Source organism: Coregonus lavaretus (assembly GCF_964263955.1).
Source record: "Coregonus lavaretus genome assembly, contig: HAP1_SCAFFOLD_55, whole genome shotgun sequence".
NCBI lineage: Eukaryota > Metazoa > Chordata > Actinopteri > Salmoniformes > Salmonidae > Coregonus > Coregonus lavaretus.
Genome location: NW_028161934.1, coordinates 2,504,120 through 2,522,490, shown reverse-complemented (window position 1 = coordinate 2,522,490; position 18,371 = coordinate 2,504,120). Strand labels below are relative to the sequence as shown.

The 18,371-nt window shown below is 42.2% G+C and overlaps 1 long non-coding RNA gene across 1 annotated transcript in view; it reads left to right on the top strand.

The window, feature by feature from the left end:
* LOC311119912 overlaps positions 1–15,847 on the top strand; it is a 102,475-nt gene extending 86,628 nt beyond the window's left edge. The window contains exon 3 of the long non-coding RNA XR_014612047.1: positions 15,622–15,847. This is a non-coding gene — a long non-coding RNA (uncharacterized lncRNA). The remainder of the gene's footprint in view (positions 1–15,621) is intronic.
* The last annotated feature ends 2,524 nt before the right edge of the window (positions 15,848–18,371 follow it).

Here is an 18,371-nt window from a genome sequence, read left to right as displayed (position 1 = left end):
GGTCGCAGTTGTAAATGAGAACCTGTTCTCAACTGGCTTACCTGGTTAAATAAAGGTGAAATAAAAAATAAATAAAAAAATTTAAAAAACACGGCGAGTTGAGTTGATGCCAAAGAGCTCGATTTTGGTCTCATCTGACAACAACACTTACACCCAGTTCTCCTCTGAATCATTCAGATGTTCATTGGCAAACTTCAGACGGGCCTGTATATGTGCTTTCTTGAGCAGGGGGACCTTGCGGGCGCTGCAGGATTTCAGTCCTTCACGGCGTAGTGTGTTACCAATTGTTTTCTTGGTGACTATGGTCCCAGCTGCCTTGAGATCGTTGACAAGATCCTCCTGCGTAATTCTGGGCTGATTCCTCACCGTTCTCATGATCATTGCAACTCCACGGGGTAAGATCTTGCATGGAGCCCCAGGCCGAGGGAGATTGACAGTTATTTTGTGTTTCTTCCATTTGCGAATAATCGCACCAACTGTTGTCACCTTCTCACCAAGCTGCTTGGCGATGGTCTTGTAGCCCATTCCATTCTTGTGTAGGTCTACAATCTTGTCCCTGACATCCTTGGAGAGCTCTTTGGTCTTGGCCATGGTGGAGAGTTTGGAATCTGATTGATTATAATAATAATAATAATAATAATATGCCACTTAGCAGACGCTTTTATCCAAAGCGACTTACAGTCATGCGTGCATACATTTTTGCGTATGGGGTGGTCCCGGGGATCGAACCCACTACCTTGGCGTTACAAGCGCCGTGCTCTACCAGCTGAGCTACAGAGGACCACGTTTGATTGATTGCTTCTGTGGACAGGTGTCTTTTATACAGGTAACAAACTGAGATTAGGAGCACTCCCTTTAAGAGTGTGCTCCTAATCTCAGCTCGTTACCTGTATAAAAGACACCTGGGAGCCAGAAATCTTTCTGATTGAGAGGGGGTCAAATACTTATTTCCCTCATTAAAATGCAAATCAATTTATAACATTTTTGACACGTGTTTTTCTGGATTTGTTTGTTGTTATTCTGTCTCTCACTGTTCAAATAAACCTTCCATTAAAATTATAGACTGATCATTTCTTTGTCAGTGGGCAAACGTACAAAATCAGCAGGGGATCAAATACTTTTTTCCCTCACTGTAAGTATAAAAGCAAAGCTTGCTTTCATATAATTTCAAAAAGCTTGAAAAGGGAATGGAATGGGATTACTTCAACGAGACAGCAATTTTGGATGTTCTACTTACTCCGGACCAGGCCCTAATCCCCGGGACTCGAAAGAGGAAGTGGCGGTGATAGAGAGGCAAGTGAGCAGGCATCCTGATGAGATTACGTCGGCAATCAATTAGACCGTCATTGCCCTCTGTTATACTGGAGAACAAACTGGATGAGCTCTGTTCGAAACTATCCTATCAACGGGACCTGAAAAACTATAATATCATATGTTTCTCAGAGTCGTGGCTGAACGAATACATGGATATACATCTCGCTGGTTTGTCTACACAAAAATAAATGGTGCAATCTGGAACCTAAAATGGTGCTTTGGCTGTCCCCATAGGAGAACCCTTTGAAGAACCCTTTTTGGTTCCAGGTAGAACCTTTTTGAGTTCCAGGTAGAAAATGTTTGGTTTCCATGTATAACCATTTCCACAGTGTTCTACATGTAACCCAAAGGGGTTCTACCTGGAACCAAAAAGGGTTCTACCTAGAACCAAAAAGTGTTCTACCTAGAACCAAAAAGGGTGCTCCTATGGGGACAGCCGAATAACCCTTTTGGAACCCTTTTCTCTAAGAGTGTATGCATCTTCAAGAACGGACGGCAGACTCTGGTAAGTTGAAGGGGTTAGGGGTGTGTCTCTTTGTTAACAACTGCTGGTGTGTGATCTATAATGTTAAGGAAGCCTCAAGTTTTTGCTCTCCTGAATTAGAATACCTTGTGATAGGCTGCAGACCATACTGTTGACCATGAGAGTTTTCAGCTACACTGAACAAAAATATAAACGCAACATGCAACATGGGTCTCAGGATCTCGTCACAGTATCTATGTGCATTCAAATTGCAATCGATTCAATGCAATTGTGTTCATTATCAGTAGCTTATGCCTGACCATACAATAACCCCACCGCAACCATGCTGCACTCTGTTCACAACGTTGGTATCAGCAAAACGATTGCTCAGACAACGCCATACTGCCATCTGCCACGATTGCTCAGTCTGCCATCTGCCCGGTACAGTTGAAACCGGGATTCATCCGTGAAGAGCACACTTCTCCAGCGTGCCGGTGGCCATCGAAGGTGAGTATTTGCCCGCTGAAGTCGATGACAACGCCAAACAGCAGTCAGGTCAAGACCCTAGTGAGGACGATGAGCACGCAGATGAGCTTCCATGAGACAGTTTATGACAGTCTATGCAGAAATCCTTTGGTTGAGCAAAGCAACAGTTTCATCAGCTGTCCAGGTGGCTTGTCACAGACCATCCCACAGGTGAAGAAGCCGGTCTTGGAGGTCCTGGGCTGGCTTGGTTACACTTGGTCTGCGGTTGTGAGGCCGGTTGAACGTACTGCCAAATTCTCTTAAACGACGTTGGAGGCGGCTTATGGTAGAGAAATTAGCATTAAATTATCTGGCAACAGTTCTGGTTGACATTCCCAAAGTCAGCATGCCAATTGTACGCTCCCTCAAAACTTGAGAAATCTTTGCCATTGTGTTGTCTAACAAAACTGCACAATTTAGAGTGGCCTTTTTATTGTCCCCAGCAGAAGGTGCACCTGTGTAATGATCATGCTGTTTAATCAGCTTCTCGATATGCCACACTTCTCAGGTGATGGAATATCTTAGCAAAGGAAAAATGCTCACTAACAGGGATGTAAACAAATGTTTGCAGAAATTTGAGATAAATAAGCTTTTTGTGTGTATGGAACATTTTGGGGATCTTTTATTTCAGTTCATGAAACATGGGACCTACACTTTACGTGTTCCGTTCGCATTTTTGTTCAGTATATATTTTCGTAACTGTTTATTTACCATCAGAAATCCATGCTGGCACTAAGACCGCACTCCACAAGTTGTGAAGAGCCATAAGCAAACAAGAAATTGCACTTTCAGAGGCGGAGTTTCTCATGGCAGGTAATTTTAATGCAGGAAAACACTTTTACCTCATTTTTCCCAGCATGTCACCTGTGAAACTAGCAGCGACAAAAGATCACCTTTACACCACACACACATAAAAGGCCCTCCCTTTGGCAAATCACACCATATCTCTAACCGCCTGCTTCCTGCTTAAAAGCAAAAACTCAAACAGGAAGTACCAGTGACACGCTAAATACGGAAGTGGTCCAATCAAGTGGATGCTAAGCTACAGGACTGTTTCGCTAGCACAGACTGGAATATGTTCCGGGATTCATCCGATAACATTGAGGACTTTACCACATCAGTCACCGGCTTCATTAATAAGTGCATCACCGACATTGTCCGCACAGTGACGTACGTACATACCCCAACCAGAAGCAATGGATTACAGGCAACATCCACACAGAGCTAAAGGCTAGAGGGCTTGAAAGCTTCCGCTTTCAAGTAGCGATACACTAATCCTGACGCTTCTAAGAAATCTCGCTTTGACCTCCGATGAGCAATCAAACCGGCAAAGCGTCAATTCAGGACTAAGGTTGAATCCTACTACGCTGGCTCTGAAGATCGAAGGATGTGGCAGGGCTCACAAACTATCACGGATTCCAAAGGGAAATCCAACCGCGAGCTACCCAGTGACACAATCCTACCAGACGAGCTACAGTAAATGCCTTCTATGCTTGCTTTGACGCAAGCAACACTGAACCATGCATGAGAGCCCCAGATGTTCTGGACGACTGTGTGATACAGTCAGACATATGCCAACACACACATAACATGAGCACACATGCATACTGACACCACACACACAAATACACTCTCTCTCACACACACACTTGCGCGCACACACAAACACACACACAAACAATTTCACTCTCGCCACATATGCTGCTGCTACAGCTCCACATAAGCTGCTGCTACATCTTAGTCTATTATCTATCCTGATGCTGAGTCACTTTGCTCCTACCTATGGGGCGGCAGGTAGCCTAGCAGTTAAGAGTGTTTGGCCAGTAAAGGCTGCTGGTTTGAATCCCCGAACCGGTAAGTTGGAAATATCTGCAGTTCTGCCCTTGAGCAAGGCAGTTAACCCCCAACAAGATCTGATCCCTGGTGCCGATGACGTCGATTAAGGCAGCCCCCTGCACTGCTCTGATTCAGAGCGGTTGGATTCAATGTGGAAGACACATTTCAGTTGATTGCATTCAGTTGTGCAACTGACTAGATATCCCCCTTTCCCTTATATGTATGTACATAGCTACCTCAATTACCTCGTACCCCTGCACATCGACTCGGTACTGGGTATAGACATGTTATTGTTATCTTTATTCACTGTGTATTTATTCCTTGTGTCACTATTTCTATTTTTTATTTGTATTTTTTAACCCTGCATTGTTGGAAAAGGACCCGTTAGTCAGCATTTCAACCCACCATCACTGTGTCTCATGTTAATACAACTCCTAAACACAACCCACTATCACTGTGTCTCATGTTAATACTACTCCTAAACACAACCCACCATCACTGTATCTCATGTTAATACTACTCCTAAACACAACCCACCATCACTGTGTCTCATGTTAATACTACTCCTAAACACAACCCACCATCACTGTATCTCATGTTAATACTACTCCTAAACACAACCCACCATCACTGTGCCTCATGTTAATACTACTCCTAAACACAACCCACCATCACTGTGTCTCCTGTTAATACTACTCCTAAACACAACCCACCATCACTGTGTCTCATGTTAATACTACTCCTAAACACAACCCACCACCACTGTGTCTCATGTTAATACTACTCCTAAACACAACCCACCACCACTGTGTCTCATGCTAATACTACTTCTAAACACAACTCTGTCTCAGGGTTAATATTACTCCCAAAGCTCTTACGAAGCATCCACCCAATCACTATTACTCTTACTCTCACTCTTTCTTTAGTCCATTTTCCAAAAAGTCTCCACAACAATCCAGTGCTTCAGAGCCTTTAAAAAAGCATTCAAAAGTATTATATGTGAAACCACATGTACAATGCTGTATCAGATTAATATGCAAAAGTACATCTACAGAGTATACTGGACATAACAGAAAAACAAAACATACATTCCAATAGCATCGCCATGCCCATAACAGGATACAGGAGTTCAGGGTTACAAACAAATTATAAAATATACATATTTTAAGATATTGTCAAGCGTACTTACAGTATTGAAGGGGAGACTTAGAAGCATGACAAAGATGCAAAGATGTGCCTTCTATCCGATTCTATGTCAGGGACCAAGAAGCTGATGCAGAGAGGACTTCCTTCCTCAGTCACACAGACAGTGTTCAAGAGCATCAAAACTGTGATGTATCATGGGTAAATTGTGACTGACTGACTGACTGATTCATAAATAATATTGAGTAGTTATTTATCATGCAAGGTGATTTGTAGATCTTGACTCACCTACATAGTCAGTTGCAATGTTGAACACTCCCACATTTTGATAACATTATAGCATTTGTGGCAAAAATCCCATTCAAGTCAGGGACCGATATTAATATTTCACATATTAACATTCGCACATCATGTTCAAATCATCTATAAGTGACTTTTGAGCTTCACAAAGCATTTTTTTACTTTTGGATGATTTCAACATGATTTGCGAAAAACGCAAATATCTGTTGCATGACTTGAATGGGATTTGTGCCACAAATGCTAAAACGTTAGCAAGTGGAAACAGTGCCAGGGGAAACTAAACCAAAGCATGGATTGCTGACATACCATGTCCATAGACTGCTAACAGCGTAAGGAAACCAATGTGTTATTTTGTAATTTGGGGGGAACCTTCTAGATATGATAGCAATATGTTAGTAAGAGAATAGAGGTGTAAGGCCTAGCTTTGGTTTGGTGCCATAACTCTTCAGTCCATGTTCTGTGGTGGTTCTCTTCAGTCCATGTTCTGTGATGGTTCTATTTAGTCCAGGTTCTGTGGGGTTCTCTTCTCTCCAGGTTCTGTGGTGGTTCTTTTCAGTCCAGGTTCTGTGATTGTTCTCTTCAGTCCAGTTTCTGTGGTGGTTCTCTTCAGTCCAGGTTATGTGGTGGTTCTCTTCAGTCCAGGTTATGTGGTGGTTTTCTCCCTAGATGGATGTCACTGTGCGAGTCCTTCACACTTTGAGAGAGACAGCGACACAGGAAACACAGTATGATCACTTTACACACTGCTCTATAACATTCTCTTTCACTCATCATTTCTGTGTCCATCTCTCTCCTCCTCTCTCTCTATCTCTCTCTCTCTCTCTCTCTCTCTCTCTCTCTCTCTTTCTCTCAATCACTCATTCACTCACTCACTCACTCACTCACACACACAAACAGAGTACTATATACAAAATAAACACATAAATTAATACATTATAACATACTTACTGCCAGAGTGTCATACTCAGGAGACCTGGTCCTCATTTTCAGTGGTGTGTATGTGTCACTGTTAGGGTCAGGATGGACACTCTGTGGAGAGAGCTGTGTCAAGGTAACAGTGAAAATAGTAGAAAAGAGACTATTGTGGCACAGTCAATCAATGTCACCAGGTGTGGAGGTGGAGTTTTAACTGATATAATCACCGGTGTGTCTGCTGTGGCATCACTTCCTCCTGTGGATCTCCTGTAAAGAGGGACAGAGTGAGTTCTGCTCTCTAGTGGCCGCTAGTGGAAGTTGATATATTTCACATCTGTCTAGGAAATGCTCACCTCTTCAGTATGCAGTAGATGGTGACTAGAAGAGCTCCATCAGTCAGGACAGCCACCACAGGAACCCAGGGAAACCCTGGAGTCTGGAGAGCTGGACACAGGCCAGTGTGTGTTGAATACAGAGATGGAGATATGACATAGTGGAAACCAGGGAAGAAGAAAATGAAAACAAAACAAAATATTTATTTAATTCTATGTAATATGATATGATAAGTGTGTAACATTGCTAATGTTTCTTTATTGTTGTTGACCTGTGTGATTATCAATGAATAGGATGAAGATTAGGTGTACTTACACTGAACGTCCACAAACACAGAAGAAGAGTTGAGACGTCCATATTTATTCTCAGCCTGACAGAAATATTCTCCACTGTCCTCAGAGCTGATGTTAGTGATGCTGTAACTCTGTCCCGATGCTTTTGGTGAGGTGACATTCTTCTTGTACCAGGTATATTTGTCCACAGGTTGGTTGGCATCACTTCTGCAGGTTTGAGTCACTGAACTGCCCTCCACAATTTCACCAGAGGGACTGACTGAGACTGTGGTCTTTGGCTTGTCTGATGTAAAAGAGTGGATTCAGTCAACATAATGTTAACAATGAGGGATTCTTTCTTATATTTATATACAGTTAATATTTTATTTGGATAGTCCATCTGTAGATGCTCTACAGACTATCGGTAACATTTTTACTATCTACTAGCCCTAACCTTAATCCTTATCCTAACCCTAAACTTAATCTTTACCCTAATCCTAACCCCTATCCTAACCCTAAACTTAATCCTTACCATAACCCTTAACCTTAAACCTTATCCTAACCCTTTTTCTAAACCTAAGCCTAATCCTTAACGTTAGCAAGCAGTTGCTTATGAACAGATAGTTTGTTGGTAGCATGACCATCTGTAGAGTCAACTTACTGGTGTAGCAGTGTATAGAAACAAGAAGTGTGTGTTCTGTGGTTGATTGACACATTTTGAAAGTGGCCTAGTCAGGGATTTAAGACAATAACATGCATCAACAGCATGTCAGAAAAGGGATGTACTGGATGCACTGCTAAAGACCGCATAGCTATTTGCATTTCTTCATTTGAGAAGTGGGCCTACATTTTTTAAAAGGGGCTAAATGCAGCCCATTTTCAATGTAGTATTTTCTTTAAATACAGATCCATAACAAAGTGTTGACTGTTCTATATGGTTTCTTAATGTGTTGCCTCACAAAATGTGACCAACACTCCTAATCATCTGTATCAAATTGTTACTGAATGTTCCAGTGTTCTGGACTAGAGCTCCCCCTACTGGCATCTCAACATTACTGCAGCCTCCTGTATCTCTTCATATGTCCCAGTCATGTCTTCATCCACTTGGGTCAATGACAAAATAACAAACTGGCAATAAGGTGCCTGAGACTGAGATCCCAAATCCCAACCCTTTCTCAATAGTGTAAGTTCACACTTCCCGTCATGGATATAAAAGTATGCGATTGGTGTGAACATTGGAGTTTCCATATTTGTTAGCTGAATCCACGCCAGAGGAACAGGCAAAGGTGAATTATTTGCCCTATGCACAGTCTATGTCTTTGCCATGGGTCAGTGAAACGGGCAAGGGATTCACATTTTCTCAAAATGTCTTTCATCAATGTTGTTTTTTTCCATGATTGGCACTCGACTAGTAAATTCAGACAATCCAATTGAAACATGTCTATTTTTGATAATGGGCCAATCAGGGAATAAGTGGGCGTAATCAGGGGATACCAGCGGAGGATTCAAACGGAAGATGGCAGCTGATAAATATACCAATGAAAATACACAAAATAGAAGGTTAAAAAAAAAGTTGGAAATGTATTTTTTTTTATACAGAATAAACCATCCACGTAAAGACACTGCGCTATTAAGAGTTGACGTGAGACTGGCATATGAATTTAGTAAAGTAGCTATCTCAGCTAGCTTGTTAGCTACATGAAGCAGATGTAACTATAGTTTTTATATGTTATGTTTCTGAAACTATCATCAAACTTGTGAGACTATATATTATTATTATTCAGTTATTCAGTGATACCAAAATCTAGCTAGCTAGCTATTAGTTAACTCTGTTACCTCCGACAATAAAGTGATGTGACTTTCATAAATGGTCATTTTTGTGCATCACACAGCTGCTCTGAATGAAGTTGATTGTGAACAATACATTGCGCTGCTGCTGAATTACAGCAAGACCCCAGAGTGACTGATCTTCAGAGTATTGGACCGAATAAAAAAATATGCATGCATACAAGTCTGTTTGTCTGTCTGGGAATATTGAGTGATATTTTGTCTGCATGATGTGTGTTTTAAAAATTACAATGAATTATCTTTCAATGTAACTGGTTGTGTGTCTAGGTGCTGGACATTGCTTCTGAAAGTGTCTGTGTATATTTTTTACTGACATGATGATGATGATGATGATGATAATGAAGTGTGTGATTTTGAAAGCTTTTCATTTTCTATCCACTGAAGATACTGTTATAACAAGGTAAAAACGAAGACAATTAAGTTTAATCTTAAAAGTTTATGATACAATTTGTTTACACTTAACACATTTTTTAAATGTATTGATCAAACTAATAATAAATGTTACATCAAGCACAACTATTTCCTAAAATTTGAGGCAAAATTGTGCTATAACTTTGTCATAAAAACAATTAAACAAATATATATTTTTAAATCTAGCAACCTTTTATTAAGTGTATATAAATTAATTGAATGTATTTGGGTAACAGACATATACAACAAAATGTACTTGCTGTAAAAAAAATGATAAGCTTGTAGCATCATACCCAAGAAGACTCGAGGCTGTAATCGCTGCCAAAGGTGCTTCATCGAAGTACTGAGTAAAGGGTCTGAATACTTATGTAAATGTGATTTCCGTTTTTTTTTTTATACATTTGCCGAACATTCTAAAAACCAGTTGTTTTTTGTCATTATGGTGTCACACCCTGATCTGTTTCACCTGTCTTTGTGATTGTCTCCACCCCCCTCCAGGTATTTGTCCATCTTCCCCATTATCCCCAGTGTATTTATACCTGTGTTCTCTGTTTGTCTGTTGCCAGTTCGTTTTGTTCTGTCAAGCCTACCAGCATTTTCCCCTTGCTCCTGTCTTTCTCAAGTTCCTGTTTTCTAGTTTTCCCGGTTTTGACCATTCTGCCTGCCCTGACCCTGAGCCAGCCTGCCGTTCTGTACCTTGTCACACCACCCTGGATTATTGACCTCTGCCTGCCCTGATCCTGAAACTGCCTGCCGTTCTGTATCTTTTGGACTCTGATCTGGATTACTGACCACTGCCTGCCCTTGACCTGTTGTTTGCCTGCCCCCTGTTTTTGTAATAAACTTTTGTTTCTTCGACACTGTCTGCATCTGGGTCTTCTCCTGAAACGTGATATATGAGGTATTGTGCATAGATTGATGAGAAAAAACAAAAATTTAATCCATTTTAGAATAAGGCTGTAACATAACAAAATGTGGAAAAAGTCAAGGGGTCTGAATACTTTCCGAATGCACTCTGTACAACAAAATGTACAATATTGACCCAAAGGACAGCACTTAATTAATTAAAACACTTGTTTCCCAAGTGGTCCTATGAAGGAATAGAATAGAATAGAATAGAAACAGAATAGAAGAACTAAATCAATAATTAATACAAAAATATTTAAAATGTTCTTAGCCTTCATATATAGTCTCACAAGTTTGATGATTGTTTCAGAAACATAAAATAACAACTATAGTTACAGTGGGGAGAACAAGTATTTGATACACTGCCGATTTTGCAGGTTTTCCCACTTACAAAGCATGTAGAGGTCTGTAGTTTTTATCATAGGTACACTTCAACTGTGAGAGATGGAATCTAAAACAAAAATCCAGAAAATCACATTGTATGATTTTTAAGTAATTAATTTGCATTTTATTGCATGACATAAGTATTTGATCACCTACCAACCAGTAAGAATTCCGGCTCTCACAGACCTGTTAGTTTTTCTTTAAGAAGCCCTCCTGTTCTCCACTCATTACCTGTATTAACTGCACCTGTTTGAACTCGTTACCTGTATAAAAGACACCTGTTCACACACTCAATCAAACAGACTCCAACCTCTCCACAATGGCCAAGACCAGAGAGCTGTGTAAGGACATCAGGGATAAAATTGTAGACCTGCACAAGGCTGGGATGGGCTACAGGACAATAGGCAAGCAGCTTGGTGAGAAGGTATCAACTGTTGGCGCAATTATTAGAAAATGGAAAAAGTTCAAGATGACGGTCAATCACCCTCAGTCTGGGGCTCCATGCAAGATCTCACCTCGTGGGGCATCAATGATCATGAGGAAGGTGAGGGATCAGCCCAGAACTACACTTCAGGACCTGGTCAATGACCTGAAGAGAGTTGGGACCACAGTCTCAAAGAAAACCATTAGTAACACACTACGCCGTCATGGATTAAAATCCTGCAGCGCACGCAAGGTCCCCCTGCTCAAGCCAGCCCATGTCCAGGCCCGTCTGAAGTTTGCCAGTGACCATCTGGATAATCCAGAGGAGGAATGGGAGAAGGTCATGTGGTCTGATGAGACAAAAATATAGCTTTTTGGTCTAAACTCCACTCGCCGTGTTTGGAGGAAGAAGAAGGATGAGTACAACCCCAAGAACACCATCCCAACCATGAAGCATGGAAGTGGAAACATCATTCTTTGGGGATGCTTTTCTGCAAAGGGGACAGGACGACTGCACCGTATTGAGGGGAGGATGGATGGGGCCATGTACCGCGAGATCTTGGCCAACAACCTCCTTCCCTCAGTAAGGGCATTGAAGATGGGTCGTGGCTGGGTCTTCCAGCATGTCAACGACCTGAAACACACAGCCAGGGCAACCAAGGAGTGGCTCCGTAAGAAGCATCTCAAGGTCCTGGAGTGGCCTAGCCAGTCTCCAGACCTGAACCCAATAGAAAATCTTTGGAGGGAGCTGAAAGTCCGTATTGCCCAGCGACAGCCCCGAAACCTGAAGGATCTGGAGAAGGTCTGTATGGAGGAGTGGGCCAAAATCCCTGCTGCAGTGTGTGCAAACCTGGTCAAGACCTACAGGAAACATATGATCTCTGTAATTGCAAACAAAGGTTTCTGTACCAAATATTAAGTTCTGCTTTTCTGATGTATCAAATACTTATATCACGCAATAAAATGCAAATTAATTACTTAAAAATCATACAATGTGATTTTCTGGATTTTTGTTTTAGATTCCGTCTCTCACAGTTGAAGTGTACCTATGATAAAAATGACAGACCTCTACATGCTTTGTAAGCAGGAAAACCTGCAAAATCGGCAGTGTATCAAATACTTGTTCTCCCCACTGTATATAAAATATAACTGGACCCCGAGGCTTTCTATTTCAGAAATACAAGTTCTTATAATCAGATGTAGAGTTTTCTGTCACGTAAAAATTATTTACAATTTTACTTTACAAATATTAAACTATTTAACAAAACAAATATTTCTAAATATATTTACTGGGTCCTTCTCTTATTCATCATTGTTTAAAAGGCAAAACTGACCCTAGATCAGCAATCCTACTCAAAGTAAATGACTTTGGATAAAAGTGTAAATGGCATATATTATTATATACTATTAGAAACTGGGTAGTTTGGGTCCTGTATGCTGATTGGCTGAAACAGCATTTCAGAAGTGTGTACTGTATATGCAACATAATCTCACACTAAATTCGTGCAAATATTTACAAAACGTATTTCAGCATATTTCTTGCGTTCTGTGCGTTTTTGTGTGTCTTAATTAAAAAATGTTGGGGTCAAACTTCGGAACAATCTTTTGAAAGTTATTGGTGCAATGCATTTTGGGCAATGGTGTTCTACACTGCCTTTTTTTGTTTCCCACAATTATTTATATATATATATATATATATAAAATGTGTTAACAACAATATTGTTAATCAACCAGGTTGTCACCAAAATACTTTTAAATAATAGTAGCCTTACCTTTATTTTTTTATTAATGCTGTTTTCTATGCTTGTTTTCGCTTAATACTTTGGGATACTGATGCTATGTCGGATTTTATGATGGTTGCCAGATTGGAGTAAAAAGCTGTATTTGTCAGTTTTTTTTTTTTGTGGTATCGATGAAGGTATTTCATTGGGGAATGGGGATACATTTTCATGATGGGAAATTAATTCATCAATAAATGTCGGGAAACAGAAGACCTGCAAAATCAATCTGTTTGGTTTAAATTCCCCTCGTGCAACTGCATGGTGTTTGCAACTATAACGAGTCTGGACTATGATAAATTAAGTCATATCAATGAAGTTAAACAGGTTAATGTAAAATAATGAATTATGCTGGCTTACACTTATGGCACTTCCAAGGCCTTTTCATAATGACTATTACGGTCGTGTCAATCATGTAATATACTTAGGTAATTGCAACAAGGCATATGCCAGCATTGTAGGCCTACTGCCTCTGCCCAGAGGCCTACTAGGCTTTCATGGCAACGGCCGTTAGAGCTCACTTTGCCACGTATGAGCCCTGGTTAGAGTCCCTGTTGCAGCTTTCACTTTCTTCCGCTACATTGGTGGCAGCGTTGGAATCAGGTCCAGCTCACGTCTAGTTATGTAATCTATTGGTGGGAAGCATTCTGGTTTTCAACATTGTGTTGGGTGTAGTTATATCTTGTGAACAATGCATAAGCAACAATGGGCGTGAAGGATAGAAGTAGTCAATACAGGTGGGATCAAGCCTTACATCAAAGTTGCCTGAAGCTGAATGGAAATTGCTATGCCCTGACCAGTTATTCAGAAGAAAATCCTCTGTGACTGTCTAATTTACAGAAGTTAACTTAACAGTGTGGACCCAAAACAAACACAGTCTACACATTTACGTTACCTGTTTAAAGTGTTATTACAACCATGGTGTTCTTTTGTTACTAAAGCTTGTCTATCAAATAACCTTCCAATGATCCACATCATATGGGTAGACAAATAATGTGTGTTATTCATCAAAACACAATTATCATTTTTAGGATGCAAACCAGTAATATGAATCACTGTTGCTACATCATGTTCTGATCTAATGAGATGAATGTAGGATTTTCTACGGCCCAGAATCGAGGCCTTTCCCAGTCATGAAGAATGAAGCTTGGTTCTCATTGGTGAAGACTGAACTCATGTTAGGGGTTCCAATTTGTAAGAGCGTCTGCTAAATGATGTAAATGTAAATATGTCAGACTCTCCTATTTCCCTTTGCCCAACATCTTATACCCCAGAGGTTGTAAATAAACCCTTTTTAAGGTGATATAACTTGTATCATTACTATAGGGCTGTGAAACCCATAGCCAAATGGCTTCAGACTGAGCATTTCTCACCATTTATATACAGAGAGTAATTTCAGTTTTATAACAGGTAGTGTCCATTTATTTACAGTAATGTGTAGATTAATTATTGCTTTCTTCAGTGGAAATACAGAATATGTTTAAAAATGCCAAATATACCAAAAGCTAAATCAAGCAGAGATTTACAACTATTTAACAATGTTAATCATTACTGATACATGCAAACTACAAATATTTAACCAGTTAAAGATAATGAATACATGACAACTAGATACAAATATTTTATTACAAATAATTCATACAAAAGTCAAGAGTTGGCTATAACATGAGTACAAACAAAGTGTGTGTGTGTAAGTGTGTGTGTGTGTGTGTTTGTGTGTGTGTGTGTGTGTGTGTGTGTGTGTATGTGTGTGTGTGTGTGTGTGTGTGTGTGTGTGTGTGTGTGTGTGTGTGTGTGTGTGTGTGTGTGTGTGTGTTATGGTGTGTATTCTAATTTCCCATCATAAAAATGTATCCCCATTCCCCAATCATCGATGCCACACACAAAAAAAATATATGTATATATATTCAATCTGGCAACCCTCATAAAATTAGACATGTCCTTGTATAAAATGCATTATGAAAGAATGGTGTAATGTAAACACAAAAGTGGAGCGTTGTAGTAAATTCATTATAAAGAAAATTGTGTGATGTAGGCTCCATGAAATATGAAATGTGTTACTGTTGCCTACACCAAAAATTATCTTTCTGAATACAAGTGCACCAGTATCCCAAAGTATTAAGCAAAAACAAGCATATAAAACAATATTGGCATTAATAAAATAATAAAAACAAGGCTACTATTATCTTATAATTATTTCGGTGACAACCTGGTTGATTAACAATATTGGGTTGTTAACAATTTTTGTTTTTTTATGTAAATAAATGTGGGACACAAAAAAGGCAGTGTAGAACACTATTGCTCCTCATGCATTGCTCTAATAATTTTCAAAAGATTCTTCAGAGGTTTGCCACCAAAACTTTTATTTTCCTCTGAATTAAGTCGTACAGAAATGTGTGTATTTTCACATGAATTAATCCACACACAAAACGCACAAAAACACACACAATCTGCTGAAATTGCTTTTTGCACGAATTGAGTGTGAGATTATATTGGTATATCAGAAATATACCATGGGTATGACGCAAATATACTTGTTTACTGTTCTATTTATGTTAGTAACCAGTTTTTAATAGTAATAAAGCACCTCAGGGGTTTGCAGTATATGGTCAATATACCACGGCTAAGGGCTATATCCAGGCCCTCTGCGTTGTGTTGTGCGTTAGAACAGCCCTTATCCGTGGTACAGTATATTGGCCAATATACCAAACCCCCCCGGACCAAACTTGTTGTTTTCAGGTCTTCTTGGTTCTGGGTTTGTTGTTTTCAGGTCTTCTTGGTTCTGGGTTTGTTGTGTTCAGGTCTTCTTGGTTCTGGGTTTGTTGTGTTCAGGTCTTCTTGGTTCTGAGTTTGTTGTGTTCAGGTCTTCTTGGTTCTGGGTTTGTTGTGTTCAGGTCTTCTTGGTTCTGGGTTTGTTGTGTTCAGGTCTTCTTGGTTCTGGGTTTGTTGACTGTACTGTAGAGAACAGAGGGGTCCTCCTCAGCTGCTAGTGCCGCCGTGGGTCTGAAGAGAGAGAAACAGAAATGAAACAAATCTGCATCCCAAATGATGGCACCCTATACCCTTTATAGTGCACTATCTTTGACCAGGGCCTATGGGCTCAGGTCAAAAGTAGTGCACTAAATAGGGAATAGGGTGCCATTTGGAACTCAGAGAGAACAGTTCCTCAAAACCATCATCACATCACTCCCTCATTGTAGACATGCCATAGTAACTTTCTTGAGATGTCCATTGTTGGGTTGGTAGTTTGAGGAAATTACATCACTAGTGGTCACTAGGAGTCATCTGTTTTGATTATTGATGACATCTCTAACAATAAGCAGCAGCATCTGAATGACTTTAATGCAGAATATGCTCACCGGGTGGCAGCACTGAGGGGGTTGAATTTCACAGCAGCGTACTACATTTACATTTACATTTACGTCATTTAGCAGACGCTCTTATCCAGAGCAACTTACAAATTGGTGCATTCACCTTATAGCCAGTGGGATAACCACTTTACAATGTTTTTTTTGGGGGGGGGGGGGGTTGACTGGGCTGAGCGGGAACTGTGCTTCCGCAGAGGTAGGGGAGCCAGTAGGCCAGAGGTGGATGAACGCAATGCCCTCGTTTGGGTGTAGGGACTGATCAGAGCCTGAAGGTACGGAGGTGCCATTCCCCTCACAGCTCCGTAGGCAAGCACCATGGTCTTGTAGCAGATGCGAGCTTCAACTGGAAGCCAGTGGAGTGTGCGGAGGAGCGGGGTGACGTGAGAGAACTTGGGAAGGTTGAACACCAGACGGGCTGCGGCATTCTGGATGAGTTGTAGGGGTTTAATGGCACAGGCAGGGAGCCCAGCCAACAGCGAGTTGCAGTAATCCAGACGGGAGATGACAAGTGCCTGGATTAGGACCTGTGCCGCTTCCTGTGTAAGGCAGGGTCGTACTCTCCGAATGTTGTAGAGCATGAACCTACAGGATCGGGTCACCGCCTTGATGTTAGCGGAGAACGACAGGGTGTTGTCCAGGGTCACGCCAAGGCTCTTCGCACTCTGGGAGGAGGACACAACGGAGTTGTCAACCGTGATGGCGAGATCATGGAACGGGCAGTCCTTCCCCGGGAGGAAGAGCAGCTCCGTCTTGCCAAGGTTCAGCTTGAGGTGGTGATCCGTCATCCATACTGATATGTCTGCCAGACATGCAGAGATGCGATTCGCCAGCTGGTTATCAGAAAGGGGAAAGGAGAAGATTAGTTGTGTGTCGTCTGCGTAGCAATGATAGGAGAGGCCATGTGAGGATAATAGACATCTCGTCCTGTTTCTGGGGTTGAGGCAGTTGGACGGTGGAGTACAAAGGCACTTCCTGGTTTTTGGAGCGAGAGAAGTGGACGCTGGCGTAGTGAACATCATCCTGACTCGACGGTGGCTGCTGTCTCAGCTGCATGGCCATGCCTAAGACGTTGTCATACAGGGGACTAGAGTTGTCACGAACGTCAGGGTAAGGAGTAGACCAAGGCGCAGCGTTGCAGGCAAACATACTCATTTATTTAGCGAAACGCGAAAACAACAACAAAAGACGGTAACGTGACAGTACACGGTTAAACACAACCAACTAGAAACAAGAACCCACAAAACACAAAGGAAAACCGACAGTTTAAATATGGCTCCCAATCAGAGACAACCAGCAAACAGCTGACACTCGTTGCCTCTGATTGGGAGTCACTCAGGCCAACATAGAAAATGACAAACTAGAACCCCCAACATAGAAATATAACACATAGAATAAACACACCCTGGCTCAACAAATAGAGTCCCAGAGCCAGGGTGTGACAGTACCCCCCCCTAAAGGCGCGGACTGCGACCGCGCCTCAATAAGAGCTAAACAGGGGAGGGCTGGGTGGGCATACCTCCTCGGCGGCGGTTCTGGCTCCGGCCTTGCCCACCACCCTCCAATCAACCCCCCATAGCGCCCCTGGTCCGGTCTAGCCCCGCTGGCCGGAGCCGGACTGACGACACGCACCCCTGGCTTGGTGCGTGGAGCAGGAACGGACCGGACCGGGCTGACGATGCGCACCCCTGGCTTGGTGCGTGGAGTAGCAACTGGCCGGACCGGGCTGACGACTCGCACCCCTGGCTTTGTGCGTGGAGCCGGAACGGGCCTCACCGGACTGACGACTCGCACCCCTGGCTTGGTGCGTGGAGCCGGAACGGGCCTCACCGGACTGACGACTCGCACCCCTGGCTTGGTGCGAGTAGCAGGAACGGGCTGGACCAGGCTGACGACTCGCACCCCTGGCTTGGTGCGAGTAGCAGGAACGTTCTGGACCAGGCTGACGACTCGCACCCCTGGCTTGGTGCGAGTGGCAGGAACAGGCTGGACCAGGCTGACGACTCGCACCCCTGGCTTGGTGCGAGTGGCAGGAACAGGCTGGACCAGGCTGACGACTCGCACCCCTGGCTTGGTGCGAGTGGCAGGAACAGGCCGGGCCGGGCTGGCGACTCGCACCCCTGGCTTGGTGCGAGTGGCAGGAACAGGCCGGGCC